At 63.6% G+C, this 19429-nt stretch overlaps 7 non-coding genes across 7 annotated transcripts; all 7 read left to right on the forward strand.

Moving 5' to 3' along the window:
• The first annotated feature begins 7178 nt into the window (after window positions 1-7178).
• Window positions 7179-7297, forward strand: LOC140598765 (5S ribosomal RNA). The gene has a single exon (XR_012001325.1). It is a non-coding gene; the product is annotated as a 5S ribosomal RNA (ribosomal RNA).
• A 1652-nt stretch (window positions 7298-8949) lies between these two features.
• LOC140598819 (5S ribosomal RNA) lies at window positions 8950-9068 on the forward strand. The gene has a single exon (XR_012001376.1). It is a non-coding gene; the product is annotated as a 5S ribosomal RNA (ribosomal RNA).
• Window positions 9069-10742: 1674 nt separating this feature from the next.
• LOC140598831 (5S ribosomal RNA) lies at window positions 10743-10861 on the forward strand. Its single transcript, XR_012001388.1, has one exon. It is a non-coding gene; the product is annotated as a 5S ribosomal RNA (ribosomal RNA).
• Window positions 10862-12534: 1673 nt separating this feature from the next.
• LOC140598842 (5S ribosomal RNA) lies at window positions 12535-12653 on the forward strand. Its single transcript, XR_012001399.1, has one exon. It is a non-coding gene; the product is annotated as a 5S ribosomal RNA (ribosomal RNA).
• A 1670-nt stretch (window positions 12654-14323) lies between these two features.
• On the forward strand, window positions 14324-14442 carry LOC140598854 (5S ribosomal RNA). Its single transcript, XR_012001410.1, has one exon. It is a non-coding gene; the product is annotated as a 5S ribosomal RNA (ribosomal RNA).
• A 1667-nt stretch (window positions 14443-16109) lies between these two features.
• Window positions 16110-16228, forward strand: LOC140598771 (5S ribosomal RNA). Its single transcript, XR_012001331.1, has one exon. It is a non-coding gene; the product is annotated as a 5S ribosomal RNA (ribosomal RNA).
• Window positions 16229-17895: 1667 nt separating this feature from the next.
• On the forward strand, window positions 17896-18014 carry LOC140598782 (5S ribosomal RNA). Its single transcript, XR_012001342.1, has one exon. It is a non-coding gene; the product is annotated as a 5S ribosomal RNA (ribosomal RNA).
• Window positions 18015-19429: the final 1415 nt, after the last annotated feature.

Genomic DNA, 19429 nt, shown 5'->3' on the forward strand with positions numbered 1-19429 from the left:
AGAACATTTCACTTATTATCATGATGTTGGTTGAGTTGTAGCATCATTCTGAGATTAATCATTCAGAATTTAAAGAAAAATGAATTGAATATTTTAAGATTGTTAGTAGCTCTTTAAAAGCCAAACCGTACTACATATTTTCAAATTAGAAATGAAAAGGCCACTGAAACATCCTATAGATTTTTATTTATAATAAGGGAAATAAGAATTGCTATGACCTACATAGACAGAAAGCTCTTTGAGGTCCTTATTCTTGAGACCAAAAAGTGAGGAAAGCACTAATAATTATCTCCACCTGTGATTGGTCCATTTCTTCTAATGACCTCATAAAGAGCCTGTAAAGGAAAAACAAACTGTACTACTGTGTGTCTCCTCTACTCTCAATACTCTACTACAGCATTAGTTCGCTCCTGACATCGATGTGGAGAAGTTTCCACACATCAAGCAATTCTGTGACACTAGCTGGGTGTCTTATAATTCAACTCAATTCTAACACTATCTACCTGGAGATAGCAGCAGATCCCACACATTAAGGACTTAGTCCTACAAATTGTGCCCTCCCCTTCAGAAGCTCATTGCAAGACCAAGGTTGTTGTTACCTGTGTTTCTGACTGACCACCTATAGATTGGGGGTCACCATGAACCCCTCCTTGGGTTCATTTAATTTGCTAGAGCAGGTCACAGAACTTTAGAGTTTACTCACTAGATCACCAGTTTATTGTAAAAGGGTATTGTTGTCAGATAAAGTGAGGAGACTCTGGGCCCTGGAGCCTTAACACAGCCAGACACCATGGAGTTGCTGAAGGTTCTTGGTCCTGTCACAAGAATGAATTCAAGGACAGAAAAGCAGTACGGTGGATAAGTGACACAAATGGGATAGTTTATTAAAGCAGAAAGTATACCCCCAAGAGACGAGAGCAGGCAAGCTTGAGAGAGATGTGTCCCAGCAATTTGGGATTCTATCTTTTATCAGCAGTAGTCATTACTTGGGGCAGGGAAGCAGAGTTTCATGTTTTTTCTTCCTAATTTGGTCATGAGTTTCCTGTTATGGCATCTGCCATCCTGGGTCTATCTGGTTTGATCCAGCTTCTTATGGAGTGCTGTCAAGACATGTCTCTGACCTTCCTGACACCTGGTCATGACTTCCTCATTGCTGACCTCCAAGTATCCTATTAGAACCTAATCAACTGCCTAGTCTAATATAACTCCAGAATAGCCATCTGGAGAAGATGCATAGGGCAAGGTGTGGGGAAAGAGGCCCAGAGTTTCCATGCCCTCTCTGAGTACCACTCTCTCCAAATCTCCATCAGTTCACCAACCCTGAAACTTTCCAAATCCTATCCTTTTGGGTTTCTATGAAAGCTTCATTATAGATGCACGATTGATTAAATCATTGTCCATTGGGGTTTGAACTCAATTTCCAGCCCCTCTCCCCTTCCTTTCCTTCCAACTCTTGGTTTGGGTTGAGGTCATGAGATCACGCCCCACATTGGCTCACAGTCAGTTGGGAGATGTTGGATATTCTCTCCCTCTCACCCTCCCTCTGCCTTCCCATGCACTCGCTCTCTAAAATAAATCTTTAAAAATTAAATAAAGAAAATAAAATGGGGGCAACCCGGTGTCTCAGTGGTTTAGCACCTTCAGCCCAGGGTGTGATCCTGGAGACCTGGGATTGAATCCCACGTCAGGCTCCCTACTTGGGAGCCTACTTTTCCCTCTGCCTGTGTCTCTGCTTCTCTCTCTCTTCTCTGTGTGTGTGTGTGTGTGTGTGTCTCATGAATAAATAAAATCTTAAAAACAAAAGAAAAGAAAAAAAGAAAGAAAAGAAAAGAAAAGAAAAGAAAAGAAAAGAAAAGAAAAGAAAAGAAAAGAAAAGAAAAGAAAATGGAGTCAGGAGGCCAGCAAGGGAAGCTCTCATGTCCTACCACTCCTGCTCAATTGCAATGAGACAATGTACCCTCCAAGTGGTTACTAATTTAGCTATTATTTTACATCCTGAGCCAGAGGAAGAAAAGTTTCCTCTCTCACCATCCCCAGCACCCCCTTACCAGCCTAACTAACCAATGAGGGAATGTCTCAACTCCACCAATGAAAAGCCACTATACTTCAAACTCCGGGTTTGCTCCATTGGACTTTTTATTTATAACAGCCCTCCCAAGTATGTAGTGAGATAAGCACTGGGTGTTATACTATATGTTGGCAAATTTAATTTAAATAAGTAAATAATTTTAAAAGCAGCCTTACCAACAGCCCCTTCTTTTCCTATAAAAGAGTATATCTCCTTTCTTCTGGGAACTTGTCTCTATGACTTTGCTATAACTTGCTTGTTCCAGATTGCAAATCTCTGGTATTTCAAATAAACCCATTTTTATTAGTAAAATAATTGACAGTTTGATTTTTAAGGTAAACATTTGATAGAAAAATGAATTTATTTATTTATTTATTTATTTATTTTTTGAAAAATGAATTTAGATCTCCAAGTTCCCACTAGCTGACAGGTTAAAAGCTTTGTTTAAAAAAAAAAAATCAGGGATCCCTGGGTGGCGCAGCGGTTTGGCGCCTGCCTTTGGCCCAGGGCGCGCTCCTGGAGACCCCGGCTCGAATCCCACGTCGAGCTCTCGGTGCATGGAGCCTGCTTCTCCCTCTGCCTGCGTCTCTGCCTCTCTCTCTCCCTCTGTGACTATAATACATAAATAAATTAAAAAAAATCAACTGGATAGATTTCAAAGTTTTTATTGGCTTTATTCTATGGTTCATCAATCAGGCAGTATCCTAGCTAGCAGATAGGAAAGAACTCTGAAGAGCTGTATGAAATGAAAGAATTTTATAGGAAGAGAGCGAGCAGGAACAAGGAAGTTATGCTAGGCAAAAATCAAATTGCTTAAGTTTGGGATACCTGGGTAGCTCAGCCGTTGAGTGTCTGCCTTTGGCTCAGGGCGTGATCCTGGGATCCGGGATTGAGTCCCACATCGGGCTCCTTGTGTGGAGCCTGCTTCTCCCTCTTCCTGTGTCTCTGTCTCTCTCTCATTGTCTCTCATGAATAAATAAATAAAATCTTTTTTAAAAATTGCTTAAATTTACTTTCTTTATAAGCATAAAACAGATTACCTAATTAGAGCTGATGGGTGATTCCAGATTAAATGGTTTAAGATTTCATTTCTGGGAGAGCCAAAACTGCAATTAAGTTAATTCTTAGTTTGGTGATATAGGGCTTCATTTTGAGCTGGTTACCTTGTTTTTAATAGCTTAATTTTTCAAAAAAGAAAAAATAAACTAAACTCCTTTTTCAGGACAAAGGCAGAGACTGGGTCAGTCTTCATCTGAGATGCTCAGTTTAGGGTGACAAATACTTAACCCTGTCTCTCCAGACCTCCAAAAGTCTGGTCTTTTCCATATGAAGTCTTTTTCTCCCCCATATAAAGTCTTATATGTCCTCCACTTGACGGAATCTGTAATTTTATGGAGAAAAGAAACTCTAATATGTATTAAAATATGAAACTTGTTGAGAATATTGTGTTTTGTTTTGTTTTAATACATTGATGAAAGACACATAGAGGCAGAGATACAGGCAGAAGAAACCTGATGTGGGACTCAATTCCCAGACTCCAGGATCACACCCTGAGCCAAAGGCAGGCGCTCAACCGCTGAGCCACCCAGGAGTCCCAGAATATTGACTTAAAGAACAAAAATTCAAATGAGGAAATTTAAAGGTTTAATGGGTTTCATTCAATGATTCTTTTTCTTTTTTTTTATAGAGTTTTATCAATTTTTTTAAATTTTTATTTATTTATGATAGTCACACAGAGAGAGAGAGGCAGAGACATAAGCAGGCTCCATGCACCGGGAGCCTGATGTGGGATTCGATCCCAGGTCTCCACGATCATGCCCTGGGCCAAAGGCAAGCGCCAAACCACTGCACCACCCAGGGATTCCCATTCAATGATTCTTGAATTGGACAGCATCCCATCTAACAAAGAGAAGGAAACTCCAAGGAGCTGTACATAATAGAAGGATTTTATAGGTAGAATTGAGGCAGAACAAGGAGGTTATTAGTAAAAGAAAAGAAACCATTATTTGAGGAAAGGTCACCTCCAGGTAGCAGTAGCTGGAAGAGCAGGGGTTCTTATCTTGCAGATTACCTCTCTGGTACTGATCAGGAAATTCCAGGCTAATTGGTTTAAAATTCCACTTCTGAGAGAGGCTGAAACTGAAGTTGGGTTTAAGGTGATACTCTTATGGTGGTTAAGTCTTGTAGAGTTTACCATAAGTTATTCCATCTTGGCCTGTTGTTAATTTTTAACAATTCTAAAAAAGTGCCTTGTTCATCCATTCTTTATCTGTTCACTCTTCAAAATGCCTGTAAAGTGTCTTGTCATTTGGAGCTGTTTTAAAATATAGTATATTAATAGAAAATCTCAGTTATACTAAGACCAATAAGTTATTCAATTGCCATTGAAAATATAGTTTGTTTCTTACAGTACCCAAGCGGAGGGGCATGCCATGAGGGAAGCACCAGAAAAGAAAGCACCAGAAAGAGGAAAAGAGAGAGGAAGGGAGTACAGATAAGAATCTTTACTGTGGTCTCTGAACTAAGTGTTAAAAACAAGATAACAGGTCCAAAATGAAATGACAAAATGGTGCTAGGCCCCATGTCACCAGTGACTTAATTACAGTTTTGGCTCTTTCAGAAATGGAATCTTAAACCAGTCAATCAGGAATCACTAGGTCAGCACTAGTGAGGTTATATGCCTGATAGATCTCCTGCTATCCCTAAAGGAAAGTGACCTGGCTACAACCAATCCACTTTTGCTACTATAACTTCCTTGTTCCTGTTTCCTTCTACCTATAAAAGCCTTTCATTTTATAACCCCTGGAACACCTTTCTATCTGCTAGATGGGATGCTAACTGGCTTCATGAATTATTGACTAAAGCCAATAAAATTGTGGTGCTTGTGTGGCTCAGGTCGTAATCCTAGGGTATGGGGATCAAGTCCTGTATCAGGCTCCTTGTCCACCCTGCTTCTCCCTTTCCCTCTTCCTCTGCCTGCCCTTCTCACTGCTTGTGCTCTCTTGCTCTGTCAAATAAATAAATTAATAAACAAATCTAATAAAATCATTAAAATTTATTCAGTTAAAAAATTTTCTTAACAGAAGGAGCATGCAAGGCAGAGTAGGCCGATATTTAGGGTCAGCTAACTCAAATAATTTCAGAGGTCTGGGGCATAGGGTTTTCCCTGAGACCTTCTTTCATTTCCATAGGACTTATCCCTTCTAACATGTTGTGTTACATACATTGTCTGTCTCCCTCCCCATAATGCCAGGCTCACAGGTGCAGCAGGGGTTGTGTCATTGCCCTGCCTACATCAGAAATCAGTGCTGGGCTCAACAAATGCTTACTGTGACTTGAAATGGTCTTGTTTACGGTTTCCTCATTGGGTGAATGTCTATGCCCTCATTAGGGATTTTCTTAAGCATTGTTGAAACTCTAGTACCTATAGCATGACCTGAAACAACAACAGTCCTGGATGAACTTGGGAGGCCTTTGAAGCCTCAACTCAGCCCATCCCAAAGATGTCACAGAAGGCTCTTGGTCTTGTCACAAGAAAGAATTCCAGGAGAGACACAACACAGCAAGTAAGTGGTAAAAGCAGAAAAATTTATTAAAGTGAAAGTACACTCTCAAGATGTAACAGCAGGTGAGCTGGAGAGAGAGCTGCATGCCACAGGTTTCTATTTTTAATTGACAGTGATTAACGAGAGTGAAATATTAATTATTTGGGGACTAAATTTCTTAGAAGCAGAGTTTATGCTTTCTTCATTATTTGGTAAAGAGTTTTCTGCGTTACAGCATCTGCCATCTTGGGCCTACCTGGTTTGATCCAGCTTCTGGTGGCTTGGTTTTGGAATATTGCAAGAGGGCCTGTGGCCTTAAGGATAGCTACCAAAAACTCCCTCTTTCCTGGCCTCCAGGCATCCTGTTAGAACTGAACTTCATCCACTAACAATAGTAGCTGCCCAAGAGCATTTCTCAAAGAATGAAGATTGCATTTCCTGTGCTTAGTAAAAGGAACCAACACAAATAAACCTCCTTGGAGCCCTTAAGGGACTTATACTTCATTTCAAGGATACATTTGCTTTAAAGCAATTATTACAGAAAACAAACTGGTATTCCTGGCCACGACATACTTAGTGGTTTAAAAATATTTAAAGTTAAATCATAGTTCTGTGTGAGGCCTGGGCACAACTAAGTGGATCATGCTTAGAGTTTCACCTGCTGGTGCAATGAAATGGTAGATGAAGCAGCAGCCATCTAAAGGTTCAAGTGGATCGTGGACAATTGGAAAACACAACAGGTAATGCTTCTCCTGGATGACAGGGAGCTCAGCACGACATTTTAACTGAGAAAGCATAAGTGGTCCATTTATATACGTTGGCCTTCTCACACCACAGCCCGGATTACCACCAACAGAAACTCAGGAAGAAGACAATGCGAACATTCCAATTCTCTTACAAGAGAACAGATCTAGATCAAGCATCACAGAGCCATTTACTCAAGATAAAAGCAGTAGCAAATGGAACCACATTTAGAGGGTGGGGTACAACTGAGACACTAAACCTGCCTCTCCGTGTCCCGTGCTGGTCCGGGACAGGGCCTGCGTGTACGTCCTGGGGTGCGATGGGGTCTGTGTGTTGGATCCTCGAAGGTCTGTCTCTTAGGCCTCATTTCTTGCACCCCCTCGACGCTACCCTGACTCCCTTTGTTTCTAAATTTCCTCACAGTGAGCATGTGTCTCAAAAATGAGTCGACCCGCATATCCGTCGACCAGAGCTCTCCCTGTCCTTCCAGGAGATCCTGGAGTCCAGGGAAAGCGCGAGGGGAAGCCAGTACGACGAAGGGCAACGACCTTGCGTGACAGGGGAAGAGACAGATTCCGCTCCGGGGTGCGGGAGGCGTCTTGGCCCCCACCCCACCCCCGCCCCCACCCGACCCGGGGCAGGCGCCCTCCGCCACCCCGGGCGCGGCGCGGGAGGCGGTCAGTCAATCAATCAGTCGGGCCGGCAGGCGAGCATGCAGGCGGGCTGGCGCGATCGGGCGGGCGGAGGGCTGAGGAGCGGCGGGCGCCTGGCCCGGAGAGGCGCAGAGCAGGCTCTTGGGGCGCCCAGCGGCAGCCGCGGACGTCTACGGCCATACCACCCTGAACGCGCCCGATCTCGTCTGATCTCGGAAGCTAAGCAGGGTCGGGCCTGGTTAGTACTTGGATGGGAGACCGCCTGGGAATACCGGGTGCTGTAGGCTTTTTTTCCTCGGCCTTTTGCCTGCCTTCCTGTCTGTCCCTTGGCCGCCAACGCCCCCTCGACCAACGCGGCGGCGGCGGCGGCGGCGGCGGCGGCGCCCCCCTCCGGGCGACCCGTGGCATGGCCCCCGCCCCGCCGGAAGCACCGCAGGGCGCCGCGGAGCACCGAGGGCGCCGGCTGCACGGGCAGGAGGCCACACACATGCACCACCTCCTCTTCCTCTCAAGCCCTTCACCCTCGCAGCCCGCCCTTCAAGCACACCCACCCACGTCCTAGCCGGCCGCGCGTCCCAGGGCGCCGCGGGGGCCCGAAGGCGGCCGACGGAGGGGACGGGGCGACAGCAGGAACCTCGGGGCCGGGGCGGGGAGGGGGCGGTCGCTGGGGGGAGCCGGGCGGGGGCTGGATCCCGTCTCCGCAGGCCTGCGAGCCCCTCCGGGGGGCCGGGGCGGGGCTTTGGGGGCCGGGGCCGGGGCGGGGCTTTGGGGGCCGGGGCCGGGGCCGGGGCCCTCCTCGCCCCGCCCCAATCTCCGCCCCCAGGCCCGCCCCCAGCCCCTAGCAATTCCCTGGCACCGCCCCCAGCCTCCAAGCCACCCAGCCACCCGCAACCCCCCCCACCTTCGGCCCGGGCCCGCCTGCACCTTCTCTCCGAAGGACATGCCCTGCCTCCCCCGCGGACCACCGTCCCTTCGGCCCTCAGCCACGACGTCCACGCTCCGCGGGCCCGGGACACCAGATGGCCCGACCGCCCGGGGCCTCAGGCCCCGTTGGCACCGGGCTGCGCGCTCCGCGGCCCCGCAACAGCCAAGGCCACAGCGACGCGGGGGCGGCCGGCACCCATGCCGAAAAGGGCCGCGCGCAACACAGCAAGAGACACAAGAGAGACTCGCTCCGCGCCTGGGCGTGGGCGCCGCGCACGCAACACAGGCACACGGTCCCGCGGCGGTTCGGCTGATGGGCAGGAATGGGGGCAGAACGGCATCCCTGACACCGTGGCTGCAGGGCCCGCGGCTGCCAGGGCTCCTAAGGCAGCTCCAGGGCCTGCGCCCCTCCGGCGGGGTGGCTGCCTCGCCCCCACAGGCCTTGTGGCCCAGCTCCGAGTGCCCGTGTCCCTCCGTCTGTGTGTGTGTGTGTGTGTGTGTGTGTCTGTCTGTCTGTCGTGGGCACCTGTGTCTGTGTCCCTGCCTGTCCGAGGATGGGGTCCGGCGGCGCGGGCGGCCCCGGCTTGGCTTTGAGCCAGGCCGGCTGAAGAACAGGAGAGGCCAGGGGTCGTCCGGAGCCGGCCGGCGCCGGCCCGCGGCACCCCCCCAGCCAGTGAGCGGTCCGAGGTGGGGCGGCGTGCCATCCGGGGAGCCGAGCGGCGGCGACGCGCCCGCCAGGCCGGGGACGGGAGCGCGCCCGGGCTCCGGCGACAGCCTCCGCTCCGGGGTGCGGGAGGCGTCTTGGCCCCCACCCCCCCCGCCCGGCCCGGGGCAGGCGCCCTCCGCCACCCCGGGCGTGGCGCGGGAGGCGGTCAGTCAATCAATCAGTCGGGCCGGCAGGCGAGCATGCAGGCGGGCTGGCGCGATCGGGCGGGCGGAGGGCTGAGGAGCGGCGGGCGCCTGGCCCGGAGAGGCGCAGAGCAGGCTCTTGGGGCGCCCAGCGGCAGCCGCGGACGTCTACGGCCATACCACCCTGAACGCGCCCGATCTCGTCTGATCTCGGAAGCTAAGCAGGGTCGGGCCTGGTTAGTACTTGGATGGGAGACCGCCTGGGAATACCGGGTGCTGTAGGCTTTTTTTCCTCGGCCTTTTGCCTGCCTTCCTGTCTGTCCCTTGGCCGCCAACGCCCCCTCGACCAACGCGGCGGCGGCGGCGGCGGCGGCGGCGGCGGCGGCGGCGGCGGCGGCGCCCCCCTCCGGGCGACCCGTGGCATGGCCCCCGCCCCGCCGGAAGCACCGCAGGGCGCCGCGGAGCACCGAGGGCGCCGGCTGCACGGGCAGGAGGCCACACACATGCACCACCTCCTCTTCCTCTCAAGCCCTTCACCCTCGCAGCCCGCCCTTCAAGCACACCCACCCACGTCCTAGCCGGCCGCGCGTCCCAGGGCGCCGCGGGGGCCCGAAGGCGGCCGACGGAGGGGACGGGGCGACAGCAGGAACCTCGGGGCCGGGGCGGGGAGGGGGCGGTCGCTGGGGGGAGCCGGGCGGGGGCTGGATCCCGTCTCCGCAGGCCTGCGAGCCCCTCCGGGGGGCCGGGGCGGGGCTTTGGGGGCCGGGGCCGGGGCGGGGCTTTGGGGGCCGGGGCCGGGGCCGGGGCCCTCCTCGCCCCGCCCCAATCTCCGCCCCCAGGCCCGCCCCCAGCCCCTAGCAATTCCCTGGCACCGCCCCCAGCCTCCAAGCCACCCAGCCACCCGCAACCCCCCCCACCTTCGGCCCGGGCCCGCCTGCACCTTCTCTCCGAAGGACATGCCCTGCCTCCCCCGCGGACCACCGTCCCTTCGGCCCTCAGCCACGACGTCCACGCTCCGCGGGCCCGGGACACCAGATGGCCCGACCGCCCGGGGCCTCAGGCCCCGTTGGCACCGGGCTGCGCGCTCCGCGGCCCCGCAACAGCCAAGGCCACAGCGACGCGGGGGCGGCCGGCACCCATGCCGAAAAGGGCCGCGCGCAACACAGCAAGAGACACAAGAGAGACTCGCTCCGCGCCTGGGCGTGGGCGCCGCGCACGCAACACAGGCACACGGTCCCGCGGCGGTTCGGCTGATGGGCAGGAATGGGGGCAGAACGGCATCCCTGACACCGTGGCTGCAGGGCCCGCGGCTGCCAGGGCTCCTAAGGCAGCTCCAGGGCCTGCGCCCCTCCGGCGGGGTGGCTGCCTCGCCCCCACAGGCCTTGTGGCCCAGCTCCGAGTGCCCGTGTCCCTCCGTCTGTGTGTGTGTGTGTGTGTGTGTGTGTGTGTCTGTCTGTCTGTCGTGGGCACCTGTGTCTGTGTCCCTGCCTGTCCGAGGATGGGGTCCGGCGGCGCGGGCGGCCCCGGCTTGGCTTTGAGCCAGGCCGGCTGAAGAACAGGAGAGGCCAGGGGTCGTCCGGAGCCGGCCGGCGCCGGCCCGCGGCACCCCCCCAGCCAGTGAGCGGTCCGAGGTGGGGCGGCGTGCCATCCGGGGAGCCGAGCGGCGGCGACGCGCCCGCCAGGCCGGGGACGGGAGCGCGCCCGGGCTCCGGCGACAGCCTCCGCTCCGGGGTGCGGGAGGCGTCTTGGCCCCCACCCCCCCCGCCCGGCCCGGGGCAGGCGCCCTCCGCCACCCCGGGCGCGGCGCGGGAGGCGGTCAGTCAATCAATCAGTCGGGCCGGCAGGCGAGCATGCAGGCGGGCTGGCGCGATCGGGCGGGCGGAGGGCTGAGGAGCGGCGGGCGCCTGGCCCGGAGAGGCGCAGAGCAGGCTCTTGGGGCGCCCAGCGGCAGCCGCGGACGTCTACGGCCATACCACCCTGAACGCGCCCGATCTCGTCTGATCTCGGAAGCTAAGCAGGGTCGGGCCTGGTTAGTACTTGGATGGGAGACCGCCTGGGAATACCGGGTGCTGTAGGCTTTTTTTCCTCGGCCTTTTGCCTGCCTTCCTGTCTGTCCCTTGGCCGCCAACGCCCCCTCGACCAACGCGGCGGCGGCGGCGGCGGCGGCGGCGGCGGCGGCGGCGGCGGCGGCGGCGCCCCCCTCCGGGCGACCCGTGGCATGGCCCCCGCCCCGCCGGAAGCACCGCAGGGCGCCGCGGAGCACCGAGGGCGCCGGCTGCACGGGCAGGAGGCCACACACATGCACCACCTCCTCTTCCTCTCAAGCCCTTCACCCTCGCAGCCCGCCCTTCAAGCACACCCACCCACGTCCTAGCCGGCCGCGCGTCCCAGGGCGCCGCGGGGGCCCGAAGGCGGCCGACGGAGGGGACGGGGCGACAGCAGGAACCTCGGGGCCGGGGCGGGGAGGGGGCGGTCGCTGGGGGGAGCCGGGCGGGGGCTGGATCCCGTCTCCGCAGGCCTGCGAGCCCCTCCGGGGGGCCGGGGCGGGGCTTTGGGGGCCGGGGCCGGGGCGGGGCTTTGGGGGCCGGGGCCGGGGCCGGGGCCCTCCTCGCCCCGCCCCAATCTCCGCCCCCAGGCCCGCCCCCAGCCCCTAGCAATTCCCTGGCACCGCCCCCAGCCTCCAAGCCACCCAGCCACCCGCAACCCCCCCCACCTTCGGCCCGGGCCCGCCTGCACCTTCTCTCCGAAGGACATGCCCTGCCTCCCCCGCGGACCACCGTCCCTTCGGCCCTCAGCCACGACGTCCACGCTCCGCGGGCCCGGGACACCAGATGGCCCGACCGCCCGGGGCCTCAGGCCCCGTTGGCACCGGGCTGCGCGCTCCGCGGCCCCGCAACAGCCAAGGCCACAGCGACGCGGGGGCGGCCGGCACCCATGCCGAAAAGGGCCGCGCGCAACACAGCAAGAGACACAAGAGAGACTCGCTCCGCGCCTGGGCGTGGGCGCCGCGCACGCAACACAGGCACACGGTCCCGCGGCGGTTCGGCTGATGGGCAGGAATGGGGGCAGAACGGCATCCCTGACACCGTGGCTGCAGGGCCCGCGGCTGCCAGGGCTCCTAAGGCAGCTCCAGGGCCTGCGCCCCTCCGGCGGGGTGGCTGCCTCGCCCCCACAGGCCTTGTGGCCCAGCTCCGAGTGCCCGTGTCCCTCCGTCTGTGTGTGTGTGTGTGTGTGTGTGTGTCTGTCTGTCTGTCGTGGGCACCTGTGTCTGTGTCCCTGCCTGTCCGAGGATGGGGTCCGGCGGCGCGGGCGGCCCCGGCTTGGCTTTGAGCCAGGCCGGCTGAAGAACAGGAGAGGCCAGGGGTCGTCCGGAGCCGGCCGGCGCCGGCCCGCGGCACCCCCCCAGCCAGTGAGCGGTCCGAGGTGGGGCGGCGTGCCATCCGGGGAGCCGAGCGGCGGCGACGCGCCCGCCAGGCCGGGGACGGGAGCGCGCCCGGGCTCCGGCGACAGCCTCCGCTCCGGGGTGCGGGAGGCGTCTTGGCCCCCACCCCCCCCGCCCGGCCCGGGGCAGGCGCCCTCCGCCACCCCGGGCGCGGCGCGGGAGGCGGTCAGTCAATCAATCAGTCGGGCCGGCAGGCGAGCATGCAGGCGGGCTGGCGCGATCGGGCGGGCGGAGGGCTGAGGAGCGGCGGGCGCCTGGCCCGGAGAGGCGCAGAGCAGGCTCTTGGGGCGCCCAGCGGCAGCCGCGGACGTCTACGGCCATACCACCCTGAACGCGCCCGATCTCGTCTGATCTCGGAAGCTAAGCAGGGTCGGGCCTGGTTAGTACTTGGATGGGAGACCGCCTGGGAATACCGGGTGCTGTAGGCTTTTTTTCCTCGGCCTTTTGCCTGCCTTCCTGTCTGTCCCTTGGCCGCCAACGCCCCCTCGACCAACGCGGCGGCGGCGGCGGCGGCGGCGGCGGCGGCGGCGGCGGCGGCGGCGCCCCCCTCCGGGCGACCCGTGGCATGGCCCCCGCCCCGCCGGAAGCACCGCAGGGCGCCGCGGAGCACCGAGGGCGCCGGCTGCACGGGCAGGAGGCCACACACATGCACCACCTCCTCTTCCTCTCAAGCCCTTCACCCTCGCAGCCCGCCCTTCAAGCACACCCACCCACGTCCTAGCCGGCCGCGCGTCCCAGGGCGCCGCGGGGGCCCGAAGGCGGCCGACGGAGGGGACGGGGCGACAGCAGGAACCTCGGGGCCGGGGCGGGGAGGGGGCGGTCGCTGGGGGGAGCCGGGCGGGGGCTGGATCCCGTCTCCGCAGGCCTGCGAGCCCCTCCGGGGGGCCGGGGCGGGGCTTTGGGGGCCGGGGCCGGGGCGGGGCTTTGGGGGCCGGGGCCGGGGCCGGGGCCCTCCTCGCCCCGCCCCAATCTCCGCCCCCAGGCCCGCCCCCAGCCCCTAGCAATTCCCTGGCACCGCCCCCAGCCTCCAAGCCACCCAGCCACCCGCAACCCCCCCCACCTTCGGCCCGGGCCCGCCTGCACCTTCTCTCCGAAGGACATGCCCTGCCTCCCCCGCGGACCACCGTCCCTTCGGCCCTCAGCCACGACGTCCACGCTCCGCGGGCCCGGGACACCAGATGGCCCGACCGCCCGGGGCCTCAGGCCCCGTTGGCACCGGGCTGCGCGCTCCGCGGCCCCGCAACAGCCAAGGCCACAGCGACGCGGGGGCGGCCGGCACCCATGCCGAAAAGGGCCGCGCGCAACACAGCAAGAGACACAAGAGAGACTCGCTCCGCGCCTGGGCGTGGGCGCCGCGCACGCAACACAGGCACACGGTCCCGCGGCGGTTCGGCTGATGGGCAGGAATGGGGGCAGAACGGCATCCCTGACACCGTGGCTGCAGGGCCCGCGGCTGCCAGGGCTCCTAAGGCAGCTCCAGGGCCTGCGCCCCTCCGGCGGGGTGGCTGCCTCGCCCCCACAGGCCTTGTGGCCCAGCTCCGAGTGCCCGTGTCCCTCCGTCTGTGTGTGTGTGTGTGTGTGTGTGTGTCTGTCTGTCTGTCGTGGGCACCTGTGTCTGTGTCCCTGCCTGTCCGAGGATGGGGTCCGGCGGCGCGGGCGGCCCCGGCTTGGCTTTGAGCCAGGCCGGCTGAAGAACAGGAGAGGCCAGGGGTCGTCCGGAGCCGGCCGGCGCCGGCCCGCGGCACCCCCCCAGCCAGTGAGCGGTCCGAGGTGGGGCGGCGTGCCATCCGGGGAGCCGAGCGGCGGCGACGCGCCCGCCAGGCCGGGGACGGGAGCGCGCCCGGGCTCCGGCGACAGCCTCCGCTCCGGGGTGCGGGAGGCGTCTTGGCCCCCACCCCCCCCGCCCGGCCCGGGGCAGGCGCCCTCCGCCACCCCGGGCGTGGCGCGGGAGGCGGTCAGTCAATCAATCAGTCGGGCCGGCAGGCGAGCATGCAGGCGGGCTGGCGCGATCGGGCGGGCGGAGGGCTGAGGAGCGGCGGGCGCCTGGCCCGGAGAGGCGCAGAGCAGGCTCTTGGGGCGCCCAGCGGCAGCCGCGGACGTCTACGGCCATACCACCCTGAACGCGCCCGATCTCGTCTGATCTCGGAAGCTAAGCAGGGTCGGGCCTGGTTAGTACTTGGATGGGAGACCGCCTGGGAATACCGGGTGCTGTAGGCTTTTTTTCCTCGGCCTTTTGCCTGCCTTCCTGTCTGTCCCTTGGCCGCCAACGCCCCCTCGACCAACGCGGCGGCGGCGGCGGCGGCGGCGGCGGCGGCGGCGGCGGCGGCGGCGGCGCCCCCCTCCGGGCGACCCGTGGCATGGCCCCCGCCCCGCCGGAAGCACCGCAGGGCGCCGCGGAGCACCGAGGGCGCCGGCTGCACGGGCAGGAGGCCACACACATGCACCACCTCCTCTTCCTCTCAAGCCCTTCACCCTCGCAGCCCGCCCTTCAAGCACACCCACCCACGTCCTAGCCGGCCGCGCGTCCCAGGGCGCCGCGGGGGCCCGAAGGCGGCCGACGGAGGGGACGGGGCGACAGCAGGAACCTCGGGGCCGGGGCGGGGAGGGGGCGGTCGCTGGGGGGAGCCGGGCGGGGGCTGGATCCCGTCTCCGCAGGCCTGCGAGCCCCTCCGGGGGGCCGGGGCGGGGCTTTGGGGGCCGGGGCCGGGGCGGGGCTTTGGGGGCCGGGGCCGGGGCCGGGGCCCTCCTCGCCCCGCCCCAATCTCCGCCCCCAGGCCCGCCCCCAGCCCCTAGCAATTCCCTGGCACCGCCCCCAGCCTCCAAGCCACCCAGCCACCCGCAACCCCCCCCACCTTCGGCCCGGGCCCGCCTGCACCTTCTCTCCGAAGGACATGCCCTGCCTCCCCCGCGGACCACCGTCCCTTCGGCCCTCAGCCACGACGTCCACGCTCCGCGGGCCCGGGACACCAGATGGCCCGACCGCCCGGGGCCTCAGGCCCCGTTGGCACCGGGCTGCGCGCTCCGCGGCCCCGCAACAGCCAAGGCCACAGCGACGCGGGGGCGGCCGGCACCCATGCCGAAAAGGGCCGCGCGCAACACAGCAAGAGACACAAGAGAGACTCGCTCCGCGCCTGGGCGTGGGCGCCGCGCACGCAACACAGGCACACGGTCCCGCGGCGGTTCGGCTGATGGGCAGGAATGGGGGCAGAACGGCATCCCTGACACCGTGGCTGCAGGGCCCGCGGCTGCCAGGGCTCCTAAGGCAGCTCCAGGGCCTGCGCCCCTCCGGCGGGGTGGCTGCCTCGCCCCCACAGGCCTTGTGGCCCAGCTCCGAGTGCCCGTGTCCCTCCGTCTGTGTGTGTGTGTGTGTGTGTCTGTCTGTCTGTCGTGGGCACCTGTGTCTGTGTCCCTGCCTGTCCGAGGATGGGGTCCGGCGGCGCGGGCGGCCCCGGCTTGGCTTTGAGCCAGGCCGGCTGAAGAACAGGAGAGGCCAGGGGTCGTCCGGAGCCGGCCGGCGCCGGCCCGCGGCACCCCCCCAGCCAGTGAGCGGTCCGAGGTGGGGCGGCGTGCCATCCGGGGAGCCGAGCGGCGGCGACGCGCCCGCCAGGCCGGGGACGGGAGCGCGCCCGGGCTCCGGCGACAGCCTCCGCTCCGGGGTGCGGGAGGCGTCTTGGCCCCCACCCCCCCCGCCCGGCCCGGGGCAGGCGCCCTCCGCCACCCCGGGCGCGGCGCGGGAGGCGGTCAGTCAATCAATCAGTCGGGCCGGCAGGCGAGCATGCAGGCGGGCTGGCGCGATCGGGCGGGCGGAGGGCTGAGGAGCGGCGGGCGCCTGGCCCGGAGAGGCGCAGAGCAGGCTCTTGGGGCGCCCAGCGGCAGCCGCGGACGTCTACGGCCATACCACCCTGAACGCGCCCGATCTCGTCTGATCTCGGAAGCTAAGCAGGGTCGGGCCTGGTTAGTACTTGGATGGGAGACCGCCTGGGAATACCGGGTGCTGTAGGCTTTTTTTCCTCGGCCTTTTGCCTGCCTTCCTGTCTGTCCCTTGGCCGCCAACGCCCCCTCGACCAACGCGGCGGCGGCGGCGGCGGCGGCGGCGGCGGCGGCGGCGGCGGCGGCGGCGCCCCCCTCCGGGCGACCCGTGGCATGGCCCCCGCCCCGCCGGAAGCACCGCAGGGCGCCGCGGAGCACCGAGGGCGCCGGCTGCACGGGCAGGAGGCCACACACATGCACCACCTCCTCTTCCTCTCAAGCCCTTCACCCTCGCAGCCCGCCCTTCAAGCACACCCACCCACGTCCTAGCCGGCCGCGCGTCCCAGGGCGCCGCGGGGGCCCGAAGGCGGCCGACGGAGGGGACGGGGCGACAGCAGGAACCTCGGGGCCGGGGCGGGGAGGGGGCGGTCGCTGGGGGGAGCCGGGCGGGGGCTGGATCCCGTCTCCGCAGGCCTGCGAGCCCCTCCGGGGGGCCGGGGCGGGGCTTTGGGGGCCGGGGCCGGGGCGGGGCTTTGGGGGCCGGGGCCGGGGCCGGGGCCCTCCTCGCCCCGCCCCAATCTCCGCCCCCAGGCCCGCCCCCAGCCCCTAGCAATTCCCTGGCACCGCCCCCAGCCTCCAAGCCACCCAGCCACCCGCAACCCCCCCCACCTTCGGCCCGGGCCCGCCTGCACCTTCTCTCCGAAGGACATGCCCTGCCTCCCCCGCGGACCACCGTCCCTTCGGCCCTCAGCCACGACGTCCACGCTCCGCGGGCCCGGGACACCAGATGGCCCGACCGCCCGGGGCCTCAGGCCCCGTTGGCACCGGGCTGCGCGCTCCGCGGCCCCGCAACAGCCAAGGCCACAGCGACGCGGGGGCGGCCGGCACCCATGCCGAAAAGGGCCGCGCGCAACACAGCAAGAGACACAAGAGAGACTCGCTCCGCGCCTGGGCGTGGGCGCCGCGCACGCAACACAGGCACACGGTCCCGCGGCGGTTCGGCTGATGGGCAGGAATGGGGGCAGAACGGCATCCCTGACACCGTGGCTGCAGGGCCCGCGGCTGCCAGGGCTCCTAAGGCAGCTCCAGGGCCTGCGCCCCTCCGGCGGGGTGGCTGCCTCGCCCCCACAGGCCTTGTGGCCCAGCTCCGAGTGCCCGTGTCCCTCCGTCTGTGTGTGTGTGTGTGTGTGTCTGTCTGTCTGTCGTGGGCACCTGTGTCTGTGTCCCTGCCTGTCCGAGGATGGGGTCCGGCGGCGCGGGCGGCCCCGGCTTGGCTTTGAGCCAGGCCGGCTGAAGAACAGGAGAGGCCAGGGGTCGTCCGGAGCCGGCCGGCGCCGGCCCGCGGCACCCCCCCAGCCAGTGAGCGGTCCGAGGTGGGGCGGCGTGCCATCCGGGGAGCCGAGCGGCGGCGACGCGCCCGCCAGGCCGGGGACGGGAGCGCGCCCGGGCTCCGGCGACAGCCTCCGCTCCGGGGTGCGGGAGGCGTCTTGGCCCCCACCCCCCCCGCCCGGCCCGGGGCAGGCGCCCTCCGCCACCCCGGGCGTGGCGCGGGAGGCGGTCAGTCAATCAATCAGTCGGGCCGGCAGGCGAGCATGCAGGCGGGCTGGCGCGATCGGGCGGGCGGAGGGCTGAGGAGCGGCGGGCGCCTGGCCCGGAGAGGCGCAGAGCAGGCTCTTGGGGCGCCCAGCGGCAGCCGCGGACGTCTACGGCCATACCACCCTGAACGCGCCCGATCTCGTCTGATCTCGGAAGCTAAGCAGGGTCGGGCCTGGTTAGTACTTGGATGGGAGACCGCCTGGGAATACCGGGTGCTGTAGGCTTTTTTTCCTCGGCCTTTTGCCTGCCTTCCTGTCTGTCCCTTGGCCGCCAACGCCCCCTCGACCAACGCGGCGGCGGCGGCGGCGGCGGCGGCGGCGGCGGCGGCGCCCCCCTCCGGGCGACCCGTGGCATGGCCCCCGCCCCGCCGGAAGCACCGCAGGGCGCCGCGGAGCACCGAGGGCGCCGGCTGCACGGGCAGGAGGCCACACACATGCACCACCTCCTCTTCCTCTCAAGCCCTTCACCCTCGCAGCCCGCCCTTCAAGCACACCCACCCACGTCCTAGCCGGCCGCGCGTCCCAGGGCGCCGCGGGGGCCCGAAGGCGGCCGACGGAGGGGACGGGGCGACAGCAGGAACCTCGGGGCCGGGGCGGGGAGGGGGCGGTCGCTGGGGGGAGCCGGGCGGGGGCTGGATCCCGTCTCCGCAGGCCTGCGAGCCCCTCCGGGGGGCCGGGGCGGGGCTTTGGGGGCCGGGGCCGGGGCGGGGCTTTGGGGGCCGGGGCCGGGGCCGGGGCCCTCCTCGCCCCGCCCCAATCTCCGCCCCCAGGCCCGCCCCCAGCCCCTAGCAATTCCCTGGCACCGCCCCCAGCCTCCAAGCCACCCAGCCACCCGCAACCCCCCCCACCTTCGGCCCGGGCCCGCCTGCACCTTCTCTCCGAAGGACATGCCCTGCCTCCCCCGCGGACCACCGTCCCTTCGGCCCTCAGCCACGACGTCCACGCTCCGCGGGCCCGGGACACCAGATGGCCCGACCGCCCGGGGCCTCAGGCCCCGTTGGCACCGGGCTGCGCGCTCCGCGGCCCCGCAACAGCCAAGGCCACAGCGACGCGGGGGCGGCCGGCACCCATGCCGAAAAGGGCCGCGCGCAACACAGCAAGAGACACAAGAGAGACTCGCTCCGCGCCTGGGCGTGGGCGCCGCGCACGCAACACAGGCACACGGTCCCGCGGCGGTTCGGCTGATGGGCAGGAATGGGGGCAGAACGGCATCCCTGACACCGTGGCTGCAGGGCCCGCGGCTGCCAGGGCTCCTAAGGCAGCTCCAGGGCCTGCGCCCCTCCGGCGGGGTGGCTGCCTCGCCCCCACAGGCCTTGTGGCCCAGCTCCGAGTGCCCGTGTCCCTCCGTCTGTGTGTGTGTGTGTGTGTGTGTGTGTCTGTCTGTCTGTCGTGGGCACCTGTGTCTGTGTCCCTGCCTGTCCGAGGATGGGGTCCGGCGGCGCGGGCGGCCCCGGCTTGGCTTTGAGCCAGGCCGGCTGAAGAACAGGAGAGGCCAGGGGTCGTCCGGAGCCGGCCGGCGCCGGCCCGCGGCACCCCCCCAGCCAGTGAGCGGTCCGAGGTGGGGCGGCGTGCCATCCGGGGAGCCGAGCGGCGGCGACGCGCCCGCCAGGCCGGGGACGGGAGCGCGCCCGGGCTCCGGC

The sequence above is a fragment of the Vulpes vulpes genome, chromosome 4 (assembly GCF_048418805.1).
Source record: "Vulpes vulpes isolate BD-2025 chromosome 4, VulVul3, whole genome shotgun sequence".
Classification (NCBI taxonomy): domain Eukaryota; kingdom Metazoa; phylum Chordata; class Mammalia; order Carnivora; family Canidae; genus Vulpes; species Vulpes vulpes.